We start from the raw sequence: 17,368 nt of genomic DNA, 5'->3' as shown, positions 1-17,368 counted from the left end.
ATAATGAAAAATACCTGGGGTATTGGTAATCATTTTGGCCAAAAGGACGCAAGCTCGCAATCCACGACAAGGATCCCCAGACTTGCGAGTCCCTAACTCCTAAACTGGAACAGAACGTTCCTGATGCACAAACAGAACCGATAAAAACACAGGGACATATACAAAAACACCGACAAAGGCCATACTTGCAAATGGACACAGCCAGGCCAGAAATGCTGATGAAAGGGCGAGCAGGTGCTTTAAATAATAATAGCCACTCCCACTAGTCTTGAGGGGAGTGGTATGTGGTGCATGGGATGTGTAGTAAGAAATAATAAATGAATAGTGTGTGTGCAAGTGTAATACTATAAGTGAAATATAGGGGGCAGTAATAAATGAAGTGCCTCAATAGAAATAAATGGATAATGGGGTGCAAGTGAGTGAAACATGGAGGGATAGTGTGTACGTCATGAGGCACAACGTGTGTAGCCAGGTAGAAGCCTATTTGTGACGCCTTGATAATTCATAGAGCGGGCTACCCTGCTTGCTATGCCAAACAACAACACACCATGCTCTCCCAGCATCAAAGACCCGGCTGTGTCCAAGAGAAGCGAATATACATAATAATGAAAAATACCTGGGGTATTGGTAATCATTTTGGCCAAAAGGACACAAGCTCGCAATCCACGACAAGGATCCCCAGACTTGCGAGTCCCTAACTCCTAAACTGGAACAGAACGTTCCTGATGCACAAACAGAACCGATAAAAACACAGGGACATATACAAAAACACCGACAAAGGCCATACTTGCAAATGGACACAGCCAGGCCAGAAATGCTGATGAAAGGGCGAGCAGGTGCTTTAAATAATAATAGCCACTCCCACTAGTCTTGAGGGGAGTGGTGTGTGGTGCATGGGATGTGTAGTAAGAAATAATAAATGAATAGTGTGTGTGCAAGTGTAATACTATAAGTGAAATATAGGGGGCAGTAATAAATGAAGTGCCTCAATAGAAATAAATGGATAATGGGGTGCAAGTGAGTGAAACATGGAGGGATAGTGTGTACGTCATGAGGCACAACGTGTGTAGCCAGGTAGAAGCCTATTTGTGACGCCTTGATAATTCATAGAGCGGGCTACCCTGCTTGCTATGCCAAACAACAACACACCATGCTCTCCCAGCATCAAAGACCCGGCTGTGTCCAAGAGAAGCGAATATACATAATAATGAAAAATACCTGGGGTATTGGTAATCATTTTGGCCAAAAGGACGCAAGCTCGCAATCCACGACAAGGATCCCCAGACTTGCGAGTCCCTAACTCCTAAACTGGAACAGAACGTTCCTGATGCACAAACAGAACCGATAAAAACACAGGGACATATACAAAAACACCGACAAAGGCCATACTTGCAAATGGACACAGCCAGGCCAGAAATGCTGATGAAAGGGCGAGCAGGTGCTTTAAATAATAATAGCCACTCCCACTAGTCTTGAGGGGAGTGGTGTGTGGTGCATGGGATGTGTAGTAAGAAATAATAAATGAATAGTGTGTGTGCAAGTGTAATACTATAAGTGAAATATAGGGGGCAGTAATAAATGAAGTGCCTCAATAGAAATAAATGGATAATGGGGTGCAAGTGAGTGAAACATGGAGGGATAGTGTGTACGTCATGAGGCACAACGTGTGTAGCCAGGTAGAAGCCTATTTGTGACGCCTTGATAATTCATAGAGCGGGCTACCCTGCTTGCTATGCCAAACAACAACACACCATGCTCTCCCAGCATCAAAGACCCGGCTGTGTCCAAGAGAAGCGAATATACATAATAATGAAAAATACCTGGGGTATTGGTAATCATTTTGGCCAAAAGGACGCAAGCTCGCAATCCACGACAAGGATCCCCAGACTTGCGAGTCCCTAACTCCTAAACTGGAACAGAACGTTCCTGATGCACAAACAGAACCGATAAAAACACAGGGACATATACAAAAACACCGACAAAGGCCATACTTGCAAATGGACACAGCCAGGCCAGAAATGCTGATGAAAGGGCGAGCAGGTGCTTTAAATAATAATAGCCACTCCCACTAGTCTTGAGGGGAGTGGTGTGTGGTGCATGGGATGTGTAGTAAGAAATAATAAATGAATAGTGTGTGTGCAAGTGTAATACTATAAGTGAAATATAGGGGGCAGTAATAAATGAAGTGCCTCAATAGAAATAAATGGATAATGGGGTGCAAGTGAGTGAAACATGGAGGGATAGTGTGTACGTCATGAGGCACAACGTGTGTAGCCAGGTAGAAGCCTATTTGTGACGCCTTGATAATTCATAGAGCGGGCTACCCTGCTTGCTATGCCAAACAACAACACACCATGCTCTCCCAGCATCAAAGACCCGGCTGTGTCCAAGAGAAGCGAATATACATAATAATGAAAAATACCTGGGGTATTGGTAATCATTTTGGCCAAAAGGACGCAAGCTCGCAATCCACGACAAGGATCCCCAGACTTGCGAGTCCCTAACTCCTAAACTGGAACAGAACGTTCCTGATGCACAAACAGAACCGATAAAAACACAGGGACATATACAAAAACACCGACAAAGGCCATACTTGCAAATGGACACAGCCAGGCCAGAAATGCTGATGAAAGGGCGAGCAGGTGCTTTAAATAATAATAGCCACTCCCACTAGTCTTGAGGGGAGTGGTGTGTGGTGCATGGGATGTGTAGTAAGAAATAATAAATGAATAGTGTGTGTGCAAGTGTAATACTATAAGTGAAATATAGGGGGCAGTAATAAATGAAGTGCCTCAATAGAAATAAATGGATAATGGGGTGCAAGTGAGTGAAACATGGAGGGATAGTGTGTACGTCATGAGGCACAACGTGTGTAGCCAGGTAGAAGCCTATTTGTGACGCCTTGATAATTCATAGAGCGGGCTACCCTGCTTGCTATGCCAAACAACAACACACCATGCTCTCCCAGCATCAAAGACCCGGCTGTGTCCAAGAGAAGCGAATATACATAATAATGAAAAATACCTGGGGTATTGGTAATCATTTTGGCCAAAAGGACGCAAGCTCGCAATCCACGACAAGGATCCCCAGACTTGCGAGTCCCTAACTCCTAAACTGGAACAGAACGTTCCTGATGCACAAACAGAACCGATAAAAACACAGGGACATATACAAAAACACCGACAAAGGCCATACTTGCAAATGGACACAGCCAGGCCAGAAATGCTGATGAAAGGGCGAGCAGGTGCTTTAAATAATAATAGCCACTCCCACTAGTCTTGAGGGGAGTGGTGTGTGGTGCATGGGATGTGTAGTAAGAAATAATAAATGAATAGTGTGTGTGCAAGTGTAATACTATAAGTGAAATATAGGGGGCAGTAATAAATGAAGTGCCTCAATAGAAATAAATGGATAATGGGGTGCAAGTGAGTGAAACATGGAGGGATAGTGTGTACGTCATGAGGCACAACGTGTGTAGCCAGGTAGAAGCCTATTTGTGACGCCTTGATAATTCATAGAGCGGGCTACCCTGCTTGCTATGCCAAACAACAACACACCATGCTCTCCCAGCATCAAAGACCCGGCTGTGTCCAAGAGAAGCGAATATACATAATAATGAAAAATACCTGGGGTATTGGTAATCATTTTGGCCAAAAGGACGCAAGCTCGCAATCCACGACAAGGATCCCCAGACTTGCGAGTCCCTAACTCCTAAACTGGAACAGAACGTTCCTGATGCACAAACAGAACCGATAAAAACACAGGGACATATACAAAAACACCGACAAAGGCCATACTTGCAAATGGACACAGCCAGGCCAGAAATGCTGATGAAAGGGCGAGCAGGTGCTTTAAATAATAATAGCCACTCCCACTAGTCTTGAGGGGAGTGGTGTGTGGTGCATGGGATGTGTAGTAAGAAATAATAAATGAATAGTGTGTGTGCAAGTGTAATACTATAAGTGAAATATAGGGGGCAGTAATAAATGAAGTGCCTCAATAGAAATAAATGGATAATGGGGTGCAAGTGAGTGAAACATGGAGGGATAGTGTGTACGTCATGAGGCACAACGTGTGTAGCCAGGTAGAAGCCTATTTGTGACGCCTTGATAATTCATAGAGCGGGCTACCCTGCTTGCTATGCCAAACAACAACACACCATGCTCTCCCAGCATCAAAGACCCGGCTGTGTCCAAGAGAAGCGAATATACATAATAATGAAAAATACCTGGGGTATTGGTAATCATTTTGGCCAAAAGGACGCAAGCTCGCAATCCACGACAAGGATCCCCAGACTTGCGAGTCCCTAACTCCTAAACTGGAACAGAACGTTCCTGATGCACAAACAGAACCGATAAAAACACAGGGACATATACAAAAACACCGACAAAGGCCATACTTGCAAATGGACACAGCCAGGCCAGAAATGCTGATGAAAGGGCGAGCAGGTGCTTTAAATAATAATAGCCACTCCCACTAGTCTTGAGGGGAGTGGTGTGTGGTGCATGGGATGTGTAGTAAGAAATAATAAATGAATAGTGTGTGTGCAAGTGTAATACTATAAGTGAAATATAGGGGGCAGTAATAAATGAAGTGCCTCAATAGAAATAAATGGATAATGGGGTGCAAGTGAGTGAAACATGGAGGGATAGTGTGTACGTCATGAGGCACAACGTGTGTAGCCAGGTAGAAGCCTATTTGTGACGCCTTGATAATTCATAGAGCGGGCTACCCTGCTTGCTATGCCAAACAACAACACACCATGCTCTCCCAGCATCAAAGACCCGGCTGTGTCCAAGAGAAGCGAATATACATAATAATGAAAAATACCTGGGGTATTGGTAATCATTTTGGCCAAAAGGACGCAAGCTCGCAATCCACGACAAGGATCCCCAGACTTGCGAGTCCCTAACTCCTAAACTGGAACAGAACGTTCCTGATGCACAAACAGAACCGATAAAAACACAGGGACATATACAAAAACACCGACAAAGGCCATACTTGCAAATGGACACAGCCAGGCCAGAAATGCTGATGAAAGGGCGAGCAGGTGCTTTAAATAATAATAGCCACTCCCACTAGTCTTGAGGGGAGTGGTGTGTGGTGCATGGGATGTGTAGTAAGAAATAATAAATGAATAGTGTGTGTGCAAGTGTAATACTATAAGTGAAATATAGGGGGCAGTAATAAATGAAGTGCCTCAATAGAAATAAATGGATAATGGGGTGCAAGTGAGTGAAACATGGAGGGATAGTGTGTACGTCATGAGGCACAACGTGTGTAGCCAGGTAGAAGCCTATTTGTGACGCCTTGATAATTCATAGAGCGGGCTACCCTGCTTGCTATGCCAAACAACAACACACCATGCTCTCCCAGCATCAAAGACCCGGCTGTGTCCAAGAGAAGCGAATATACATAATAATGAAAAATACCTGGGGTATTGGTAATCATTTTGGCCAAAAGGACGCAAGCTCGCAATCCACGACAAGGATCCCCAGACTTGCGAGTCCCTAACTCCTAAACTGGAACAGAACGTTCCTGATGCACAAACAGAACCGATAAAAACACAGGGACATATACAAAAACACCGACAAAGGCCATACTTGCAAATGGACACAGCCAGGCCAGAAATGCTGATGAAAGGGCGAGCAGGTGCTTTAAATAATAATAGCCACTCCCACTAGTCTTGAGGGGAGTGGTGTGTGGTGCATGGGATGTGTAGTAAGAAATAATAAATGAATAGTGTGTGTGCAAGTGTAATACTATAAGTGAAATATAGGGGGCAGTAATAAATGAAGTGCCTCAATAGAAATAAATGGATAATGGGGTGCAAGTGAGTGAAACATGGAGGGATAGTGTGTACGTCATGAGGCACAACGTGTGTAGCCAGGTAGAAGCCTATTTGTGACGCCTTGATAATTCATAGAGCGGGCTACCCTGCTTGCTATGCCAAACAACAACACACCATGCTCTCCCAGCATCAAAGACCCGGCTGTGTCCAAGAGAAGCGAATATACATAATAATGAAAAATACCTGGGGTATTGGTAATCATTTTGGCCAAAAGGACGCAAGCTCGCAATCCACGACAAGGATCCCCAGACTTGCGAGTCCCTAACTCCTAAACTGGAACAGCACGTTCCTGATGCACAAACAGAACCGATAAAAACACAGGGACATATACAAAAACACCGACAAAGGCCATACTTGCAAATGGACACAGCCAGGCCAGAAATGCTGATGAAAGGGCGAGCAGGTGCTTTAAATAATAATAGCCACTCCCACTAGTCTTGAGGGGAGTGGTGTGTGGTGCATGGGATGTGTAGTAAGAAATAATAAATGAATAGTGTGTGTGCAAGTGTAATACTATAAGTGAAATATAGGGGGCAGTAATAAATGAAGTGCCTCAATAGAAATAAATGGATAATGGGGTGCAAGTGAGTGAAACATGGAGGGATAGTGTGTACGTCATGAGGCACAACGTGTGTAGCCAGGTAGAAGCCTATTTGTGACGCCTTGATAATTCATAGAGCGGGCTACCCTGCTTGCTATGCCAAACAACAACACACCATGCTCTCCCAGCATCAAAGACCCGGCTGTGTCCAAGAGAAGCGAATATACATAATAATGAAAAATACCTGGGGTATTGGTAATCATTTTGGCCAAAAGGACGCAAGCTCGCAATCCACGACAAGGATCCCCAGACTTGCGAGTCCCTAACTCCTAAACTGGAACAGCACGTTCCTGATGCACAAACAGAACCGATAAAAACACAGGGACATATACAAAAACACCGACAAAGGCCATACTTGCAAATGGACACAGCCAGGCCAGAAATGCTGATGAAAGGGCGAGCAGGTGCTTTAAATAATAATAGCCACTCCCACTAGTCTTGAGGGGAGTGGTGTGTGGTGCATGGGATGTGTAGTAAGAAATAATAAATGAATAGTGTGTGTGCAAGTGTAATACTATAAGTGAAATATAGGGGGCAGTAATAAATGAAGTGCCTCAATAGAAATAAATGGATAATGGGGTGCAAGTGAGTGAAACATGGAGGGATAGTGTGTACGTCATGAGGCACAACGTGTGTAGCCAGGTAGAAGCCTATTTGTGACGCCTTGATAATTCATAGAGCGGGCTACCCTGCTTGCTATGCCAAACAACAACACACCATGCTCTCCCAGCATCAAAGACCCGGCTGTGTCCAAGAGAAGCGAATATACATAATAATGAAAAATACCTGGGGTATTGGTAATCATTTTGGCCAAAAGGACGCAAGCTCGCAATCCACGACAAGGATCCCCAGACTTGCGAGTCCCTAACTCCTAAACTGGAACAGAACGTTCCTGATGCACAAACAGAACCGATAAAAACACAGGGACATATACAAAAACACCGACAAAGGCCATACTTGCAAATGGACACAGCCAGGCCAGAAATGCTGATGAAAGGGCGAGCAGGTGCTTTAAATAATAATAGCCACTCCCACTAGTCTTGAGGGGAGTGGTGTGTGGTGCATGGGATGTGTAGTAAGAAATAATAAATGAATAGTGTGTGTGCAAGTGTAATACTATAAGTGAAATATAGGGGGCAGTAATAAATGAAGTGCCTCAATAGAAATAAATGGATAATGGGGTGCAAGTGAGTGAAACATGGAGGGATAGTGTGTACGTCATGAGGCACAACGTGTGTAGCCAGGTAGAAGCCTATTTGTGACGCCTTGATAATTCATAGAGCGGGCTACCCTGCTTGCTATGCCAAACAACAACACACCATGCTCTCCCAGCATCAAAGACCCGGCTGTGTCCAAGAGAAGCGAATATACATAATAATGAAAAATACCTGGGGTATTGGTAATCATTTTGGCCAAAAGGACGCAAGCTCGCAATCCACGACAAGGATCCCCAGACTTGCGAGTCCCTAACTCCTAAACTGGAACAGAACGTTCCTGATGCACAAACAGAACCGATAAAAACACAGGGACATATACAAAAACACCGACAAAGGCCATACTTGCAAATGGACACAGCCAGGCCAGAAATGCTGATGAAAGGGCGAGCAGGTGCTTTAAATAATAATAGCCACTCCCACTAGTCTTGAGGGGAGTGGTGTGTGGTGCATGGGATGTGTAGTAAGAAATAATAAATGAATAGTGTGTGTGCAAGTGTAATACTATAAGTGAAATATAGGGGGCAGTAATAAATGAAGTGCCTCAATAGAAATAAATGGATAATGGGGTGCAAGTGAGTGAAACATGGAGGGATAGTGTGTACGTCATGAGGCACAACGTGTGTAGCCAGGTAGAAGCCTATTTGTGACGCCTTGATAATTCATAGAGCGGGCTACCCTGCTTGCTATGCCAAACAACAACACACCATGCTCTCCCAGCATCAAAGACCCGGCTGTGTCCAAGAGAAGCGAATATACATAATAATGAAAAATACCTGGGGTATTGGTAATCATTTTGGCCAAAAGGACGCAAGCTCGCAATCCACGACAAGGATCCCCAGACTTGCGAGTCCCTAACTCCTAAACTGGAACAGAACGTTCCTGATGCACAAACAGAACCGATAAAAACACAGGGACATATACAAAAACACCGACAAAGGCCATACTTGCAAATGGACACAGCCAGGCCAGAAATGCTGATGAAAGGGCGAGCAGGTGCTTTAAATAATAATAGCCACTCCCACTAGTCTTGAGGGGAGTGGTGTGTGGTGCATGGGATGTGTAGTAAGAAATAATAAATGAATAGTGTGTGTGCAAGTGTAATACTATAAGTGAAATATAGGGGGCAGTAATAAATGAAGTGCCTCAATAGAAATAAATGGATAATGGGGTGCAAGTGAGTGAAACATGGAGGGATAGTGTGTACGTCATGAGGCACAACGTGTGTAGCCAGGTAGAAGCCTATTTGTGACGCCTTGATAATTCATAGAGCGGGCTACCCTGCTTGCTATGCCAAACAACAACACACCATGCTCTCCCAGCATCAAAGACCCGGCTGTGTCCAAGAGAAGCGAATATACATAATAATGAAAAATACCTGGGGTATTGGTAATCATTTTGGCCAAAAGGACGCAAGCTCGCAATCCACGACAAGGATCCCCAGACTTGCGAGTCCCTAACTCCTAAACTGGAACAGAACGTTCCTGATGCACAAACAGAACCGATAAAAACACAGGGACATATACAAAAACACCGACAAAGGCCATACTTGCAAATGGACACAGCCAGGCCAGAAATGCTGATGAAAGGGCGAGCAGGTGCTTTAAATAATAATAGCCACTCCCACTAGTCTTGAGGGGAGTGGTGTGTGGTGCATGGGATGTGTAGTAAGAAATAATAAATGAATAGTGTGTGTGCAAGTGTAATACTATAAGTGAAATATAGGGGGCAGTAATAAATGAAGTGCCTCAATAGAAATAAATGGATAATGGGGTGCAAGTGAGTGAAACATGGAGGGATAGTGTGTACGTCATGAGGCACAACGTGTGTAGCCAGGTAGAAGCCTATTTGTGACGCCTTGATAATTCATAGAGCGGGCTACCCTGCTTGCTATGCCAAACAACAACACACCATGCTCTCCCAGCATCAAAGACCCGGCTGTGTCCAAGAGAAGCGAATATACATAATAATGAAAAATACCTGGGGTATTGGTAATCATTTTGGCCAAAAGGACGCAAGCTCGCAATCCACGACAAGGATCCCCAGACTTGCGAGTCCCTAACTCCTAAACTGGAACATAGAACGTTCCTGATGCACAAACAGAACCGATAAAAACACAGGGACATATACAAAAACACCGACAAAGGCCATACTTGCAAATGGACACAGCCAGGCCAGAAATGCTGATGAAAGGGCGAGCAGGTGCTTTAAATAATAATAGCCACTCCCACTAGTCTTGAGGGGAGTGGTGTGTGGTGCATGGGATGTGTAGTAAGAAATAATAAATGAATAGTGTGTGTGCAAGTGTAATACTATAAGTGAAATATAGGGGGCAGTAATAAATGAAGTGCCTCAATAGAAATAAATGGATAATGGGGTGCAAGTGAGTGAAACATGGAGGGATAGTGTGTACGTCATGAGGCACAACGTGTGTAGCCAGGTAGAAGCCTATTTGTGACGCCTTGATAATTCATAGAGCGGGCTACCCTGCTTGCTATGCCAAACAACAACACACCATGCTCTCCCAGCATCAAAGACCCGGCTGTGTCCAAGAGAAGCGAATATACATAATAATGAAAAATACCTGGGGTATTGGTAATCATTTTGGCCAAAAGGACGCAAGCTCGCAATCCACGACAAGGATCCCCAGACTTGCGAGTCCCTAACTCCTAAACTGGAACAGAACGTTCCTGATGCACAAACAGAACCGATAAAAACACAGGGACATATACAAAAACACCGACAAAGGCCATACTTGCAAATGGACACAGCCAGGCCAGAAATGCTGATGAAAGGGCGAGCAGGTGCTTTAAATAATAATAGCCACTCCCACTAGTCTTGAGGGGAGTGGTGTGTGGTGCATGGGATGTGTAGTAAGAAATAATAAATGAATAGTGTGTGTGCAAGTGTAATACTATAAGTGAAATATAGGGGGCAGTAATAAATGAAGTGCCTCAATAGAAATAAATGGATAATGGGGTGCAAGTGAGTGAAACATGGAGGGATAGTGTGTACGTCATGAGGCACAACGTGTGTAGCCAGGTAGAAGCCTATTTGTGACGCCTTGATAATTCATAGAGCGGGCTACCCTGCTTGCTATGCCAAACAACAACACACCATGCTCTCCCAGCATCAAAGACCCGGCTGTGTCCAAGAGAAGCGAATATACATAATAATGAAAAATACCTGGGGTATTGGTAATCATTTTGGCCAAAAGGACGCAAGCTCGCAATCCACGACAAGGATCCCCAGACTTGCGAGTCCCTAACTCCTAAACTGGAACAGAACGTTCCTGATGCACAAACAGAACCGATAAAAACACAGGGACATATACAAAAACACCGACAAAGGCCATACTTGCAAATGGACACAGCCAGGCCAGAAATGCTGATGAAAGGGCGAGCAGGTGCTTTAAATAATAATAGCCACTCCCACTAGTCTTGAGGGGAGTGGTGTGTGGTGCATGGGATGTGTAGTAAGAAATAATAAATGAATAGTGTGTGTGCAAGTGTAATACTATAAGTGAAATATAGGGGGCAGTAATAAATGAAGTGCCTCAATAGAAATAAATGGATAATGGGGTGCAAGTGAGTGAAACATGGAGGGATAGTGTGTACGTCATGAGGCACAACGTGTGTAGCCAGGTAGAAGCCTATTTGTGACGCCTTGATAATTCATAGAGCGGGCTACCCTGCTTGCTATGCCAAACAACAACACACCATGCTCTCCCAGCATCAAAGACCCGGCTGTGTCCAAGAGAAGCGAATATACATAATAATGAAAAATACCTGGGGTATTGGTAATCATTTTGGCCAAAAGGACGCAAGCTCGCAATCCACGACAAGGATCCCCAGACTTGCGAGTCCCTAACTCCTAAACTGGAACAGAACGTTCCTGATGCACAAACAGAACCGATAAAAACACAGGGACATATACAAAAACACCGACAAAGGCCATACTTGCAAATGGACACAGCCAGGCCAGAAATGCTGATGAAAGGGCGAGCAGGTGCTTTAAATAATAATAGCCACTCCCACTAGTCTTGAGGGGAGTGGTGTGTGGTGCATGGGATGTGTAGTAAGAAATAATAAATGAATAGTGTGTGTGCAAGTGTAATACTATAAGTGAAATATAGGGGGCAGTAATAAATGAAGTGCCTCAATAGAAATAAATGGATAATGGGGTGCAAGTGAGTGAAACATGGAGGGATAGTGTGTACGTCATGAGGCACAACGTGTGTAGCCAGGTAGAAGCCTATTTGTGACGCCTTGATAATTCATAGAGCGGGCTACCCTGCTTGCTATGCCAAACAACAACACACCATGCTCTCCCAGCATCAAAGACCCGGCTGTGTCCAAGAGAAGCGAATATACATAATGAAAAATACCTGGGGTATTGGTAATCATTTTGGCCAAAAGGACGCAAGCTCGCAATCCACGACAAGGATCCCCAGACTTGCGAGTCCCTAACTCCTAAACTGGAACAGAACGTTCCTGATGCACAAACAGAACCGATAAAAACACAGGGACATATACAAAAACACCGACAAAGGCCATACTTGCAAATGGACACAGCCAGGCCAGAAATGCTGATGAAAGGGCGAGCAGGTGCTTTAAATAATAATAGCCACTCCCACTAGTCTTGAGGGGAGTGGTGTGTGGTGCATGGGATGTGTAGTAAGAAATAATAAATGAATAGTGTGTGTGCAAGTGTAATACTATAAGTGAAATATAGGGGGCAGTAATAAATGAAGTGCCTCAATAGAAATAAATGGATAATGGGGTGCAAGTGAGTGAAACATGGAGGGATAGTGTGTACGTCATGAGGCACAACGTGTGTAGCCAGGTAGAAGCCTATTTGTGACGCCTTGATAATTCATAGAGCGGGCTACCCTGCTTGCTATGCCAAACAACAACACACCATGCTCTCCCAGCATCAAAGACCCGGCTGTGTCCAAGAGAAGCGAATATACATAATAATGAAAAATACCTGGGGTATTGGTAATCATTTTGGCCAAAAGGACGCAAGCTCGCAATCCACGACAAGGATCCCCAGACTTGCGAGTCCCTAACTCCTAAACTGGAACAGAACGTTCCTGATGCACAAACAGAACCGATAAAAACACAGGGACATATACAAAAACACCGACAAAGGCCATACTTGCAAATGGACACAGCCAGGCCAGAAATGCTGATGAAAGGGCGAGCAGGTGCTTTAAATAATAATAGCCACTCCCACTAGTCTTGAGGGGAGTGGTGTGTGGTGCATGGGATGTGTAGTAAGAAATAATAAATGAATAGTGTGTGTGCAAGTGTAATACTATAAGTGAAATATAGGGGGCAGTAATAAATGAAGTGCCTCAATAGAAATAAATGGATAATGGGGTGCAAGTGAGTGAAACATGGAGGGATAGTGTGTACGTCATGAGGCACAACGTGTGTAGCCAGGTAGAAGCCTATTTGTGACGCCTTGATAATTCATAGAGCGGGCTACCCTGCTTGCTATGCCAAACAACAACACACCATGCTCTCCCAGCATCAAAGACCCGGCTGTGTCCAAGAGAAGCGAATATACATAATAATGAAAAATACCTGGGGTATTGGTAATCATTTTGGCCAAAAGGACGCAAGCTCGCAATCCACGACAAGGATCCCCAGACTTGCGAGTCCCTAACTCCTAAACTGGAACAGAACGTTCCTGATGCACAAACAGAACCGATAAAAACACAGGGACATATACAAAAACACCGACAAAGGCCATACTTGCAAATGGACACAGCCAGGCCAGAAATGCTGATGAAAGGGCGAGCAGGTGCTTTAAATAATAATAGCCACTCCCACTAGTCTTGAGGGGAGTGGTGTGTGGTGCATGGGATGTGTAGTAAGAAATAATAAATGAATAGTGTGTGTGCAAGTGTAATACTATAAGTGAAATATAGGGGGCAGTAATAAATGAAGTGCCTCAATAGAAATAAATGGATAATGGGGTGCAAGTGAGTGAAACATGGAGGGATAGTGTGTACGTCATGAGGCACAACGTGTGTAGCCAGGTAGAAGCCTATTTGTGACGCCTTGATAATTCATAGAGCGGGCTACCCTGCTTGCTATGCCAAACAACAACACACCATGCTCTCCCAGCATCAAAGACCCGGCTGTGTCCAAGAGAAGCGAATATACATAATAATGAAAAATACCTGGGGTATTGGTAATCATTTTGGCCAAAAGGACGCAAGCTCGCAATCCACGACAAGGATCCCCAGACTTGCGAGTCCCTAACTCCTAAACTGGAACAGAACGTTCCTGATGCACAAACAGAACCGATAAAAACACAGGGACATATACAAAAACACCGACAAAGGCCATACTTGCAAATGGACACAGCCAGGCCAGAAATGCTGATGAAAGGGCGAGCAGGTGCTTTAAATAATAATAGCCACTCCCACTAGTCTTGAGGGGAGTGGTGTGTGGTGCATGGGATGTGTAGTAAGAAATAATAAATGAATAGTGTGTGTGCAAGTGTAATACTATAAGTGAAATATAGGGGGCAGTAATAAATGAAGTGCCTCAATAGAAATAAATGGATAATGGGGTGCAAGTGAGTGAAACATGGAGGGATAGTGTGTACGTCATGAGGCACAACGTGTGTAGCCAGGTAGAAGCCTATTTGTGACGCCTTGATAATTCATAGAGCGGGCTACCCTGCTTGCTATGCCAAACAACAACACACCATGCTCTCCCAGCATCAAAGACCCGGCTGTGTCCAAGAGAAGCGAATATACATAATAATGAAAAATACCTGGGGTATTGGTAATCATTTTGGCCAAAAGGACGCAAGCTCGCAATCCACGACAAGGATCCCCAGACTTGCGAGTCCCTAACTCCTAAACTGGAACAGAACGTTCCTGATGCACAAACAGAACCGATAAAAACACAGGGACATATACAAAAACACCGACAAAGGCCATACTTGCAAATGGACACAGCCAGGCCAGAAATGCTGATGAAAGGGCGAGCAGGTGCTTTAAATAATAATAGCCACTCCCACTAGTCTTGAGGGGAGTGGTGTGTGGTGCATGGGATGTGTAGTAAGAAATAATAAATGAATAGTGTGTGTGCAAGTGTAATACTATAAGTGAAATATAGGGGGCAGTAATAAATGAAGTGCCTCAATAGAAATAAATGGATAATGGGGTGCAAGTGAGTGAAACATGGAGGGATAGTGTGTACGTCATGAGGCACAACGTGTGTAGCCAGGTAGAAGCCTATTTGTGACGCCTTGATAATTCATAGAGCGGGCTACCCTGCTTGCTATGCCAAACAACAACACACCATGCTCTCCCAGCATCAAAGACCCGGCTGTGTCCAAGAGAAGCGAATATACATAATAATGAAAAATACCTGGGGTATTGGTAATCATTTTGGCCAAAAGGACGCAAGCTCGCAATCCACGACAAGGATCCCCAGACTTGCGAGTCCCTAACTCCTAAACTGGAACAGAACGTTCCTGATGCACAAACAGAACCGATAAAAACACAGGGACATATACAAAAACACCGACAAAGGCCATACTTGCAAATGGACACAGCCAGGCCAGAAATGCTGATGAAAGGGCGAGCAGGTGCTTTAAATAATAATAGCCACTCCCACTAGTCTTGAGGGGAGTGGTGTGTGGTGCATGGGATGTGTAGTAAGAAATAATAAATGAATAGTGTGTGTGCAAGTGTAATACTATAAGTGAAATATAGGGGGCAGTAATAAATGAAGTGCCTCAATAGAAATAAATGGATAATGGGGTGCAAGTGAGTGAAACATGGAGGGATAGTGTGTACGTCATGAGGCACAACGTGTGTAGCCAGGTAGAAGCCTATTTGTGACGCCTTGATAATTCATAGAGCGGGCTACCCTGCTTGCTATGCCAAACAACAACACACCATGCTCTCCCAGCATCAAAGACCCGGCTGTGTCCAAGAGAAGCGAATATACATAATAATGAAAAATACCTGGGGTATTGGTAATCATTTTGGCCAAAAGGACGCAAGCTCGCAATCCACGACAAGGATCCCCAGACTTGCGAGTCCCTAACTCCTAAACTGGAACAGAACGTTCCTGATGCACAAACAGAACCGATAAAAACACAGGGACATATACAAAAACACCGACAAAGGCCATACTTGCAAATGGACACAGCCAGGCCAGAAATGCTGATGAAAGGGCGAGCAGGTGCTTTAAATAATAATAGCCACTCCCACTAGTCTTGAGGGGAGTGGTGTGTGGTGCATGGGATGTGTAGTAAGAAATAATAAATGAATAGTGTGTGTGCAAGTGTAATACTATAAGTGAAATATAGGGGGCAGTAATAAATGAAGTGCCTCAATAGAAATAAATGGATAATGGGGTGCAAGTGAGTGAAACATGGAGGGATAGTGTGTACGTCATGAGGCACAACGTGTGTAGCCAGGTAGAAGCCTATTTGTGACGCCTTGATAATTCATAGAGCGGGCTACCCTGCTTGCTATGCCAAACAACAACACACCATGCTCTCCCAGCATCAAAGACCCGGCTGTGTCCAAGAGAAGCGAATATACATAATAATGAAAAATACCTGGGGTATTGGTAATCATTTTGGCCAAAAGGACGCAAGCTCGCAATCCACGACAAGGATCCCCAGACTTGCGAGTCCCTAACTCCTAAACTGGAACAGAACGTTCCTGATGCACAAACAGAACCGATAAAAACACAGGGACATATACAAAAACACCGACAAAGGCCATACTTGCAAATGGACACAGCCAGGCCAGAAATGCTGATGAAAGGGCGAGCAGGTGCTTTAAATAATAATAGCCACTCCCACTAGTCTTGAGGGGAGTGGTGTGTGGTGCATGGGATGTGTAGTAAGAAATAATAAATGAATAGTGTGTGTGCAAGTGTAATACTATAAGTGAAATATAGGGGGCAGTAATAAATGAAGTGCCTCAATAGAAATAAATGGATAATGGGGTGCAAGTGAGTGAAACATGGAGGGATAGTGTGTACGTCATGAGGCACAACGTGTGTAGCCAGGTAGAAGCCTATTTGTGACGCCTTGATAATTCATAGAGCGGGCTACCCTGCTTGCTATGCCAAACAACAACACACCATGCTCTCCCAGCATTAAAGACCCGGCTGTGTCCAAGAGAAGCGAATATACATAATAATGAAAAATACCTGGGGTATTGGTAATCATTTTGGCCAAAAGGACGCAAGCTCGCAATCCACGACAAGGATCCCCAGACTTGCGAGTCCCTGAGTCCCTAACTCCTAAACTGGAACAGAACGTTCCTGATGCACAAACAGAACCGATAAAAACCTGCTCGCCCTTTCATCAGCATTTCTGGCCTGGCTGTGTCCATTTGCAAGTATGGCCTTTGTCGGTGTTTTTGTATATGTCCCTGTGTTTTTATCGGTTCTGTTTGTGCATCAGGAACGTTCTGTTCCAGTTTAGGAGTTAGGGACTCGCAAGTCTGGGGATCCTTGTCGTGGATTGCGAGCTTGCGTCCTTTTGGCCAAAATGATTACCAATACCCCAGGTATTTTTCATTATTATGTATATTCGCTTCTCTTGGACACAGCCGGGTCTTTGATGCTGGGAGAGCATGGTGTGTTGTTGTTTGGCATAGCAAGCAGGGTAGCCCGCTCTATGAATTATCAAGGCGTCACAAATAGG

The sequence above is a fragment of the Rhinoderma darwinii genome, chromosome 12 (assembly GCF_050947455.1).
Source record: "Rhinoderma darwinii isolate aRhiDar2 chromosome 12, aRhiDar2.hap1, whole genome shotgun sequence".
Taxonomy (NCBI): Eukaryota; Metazoa; Chordata; class Amphibia; order Anura; family Rhinodermatidae; genus Rhinoderma; species Rhinoderma darwinii.
The sequence above is the reverse complement of the archived record's forward strand: the minus strand, read 5'-3'. Positions refer to the sequence as shown.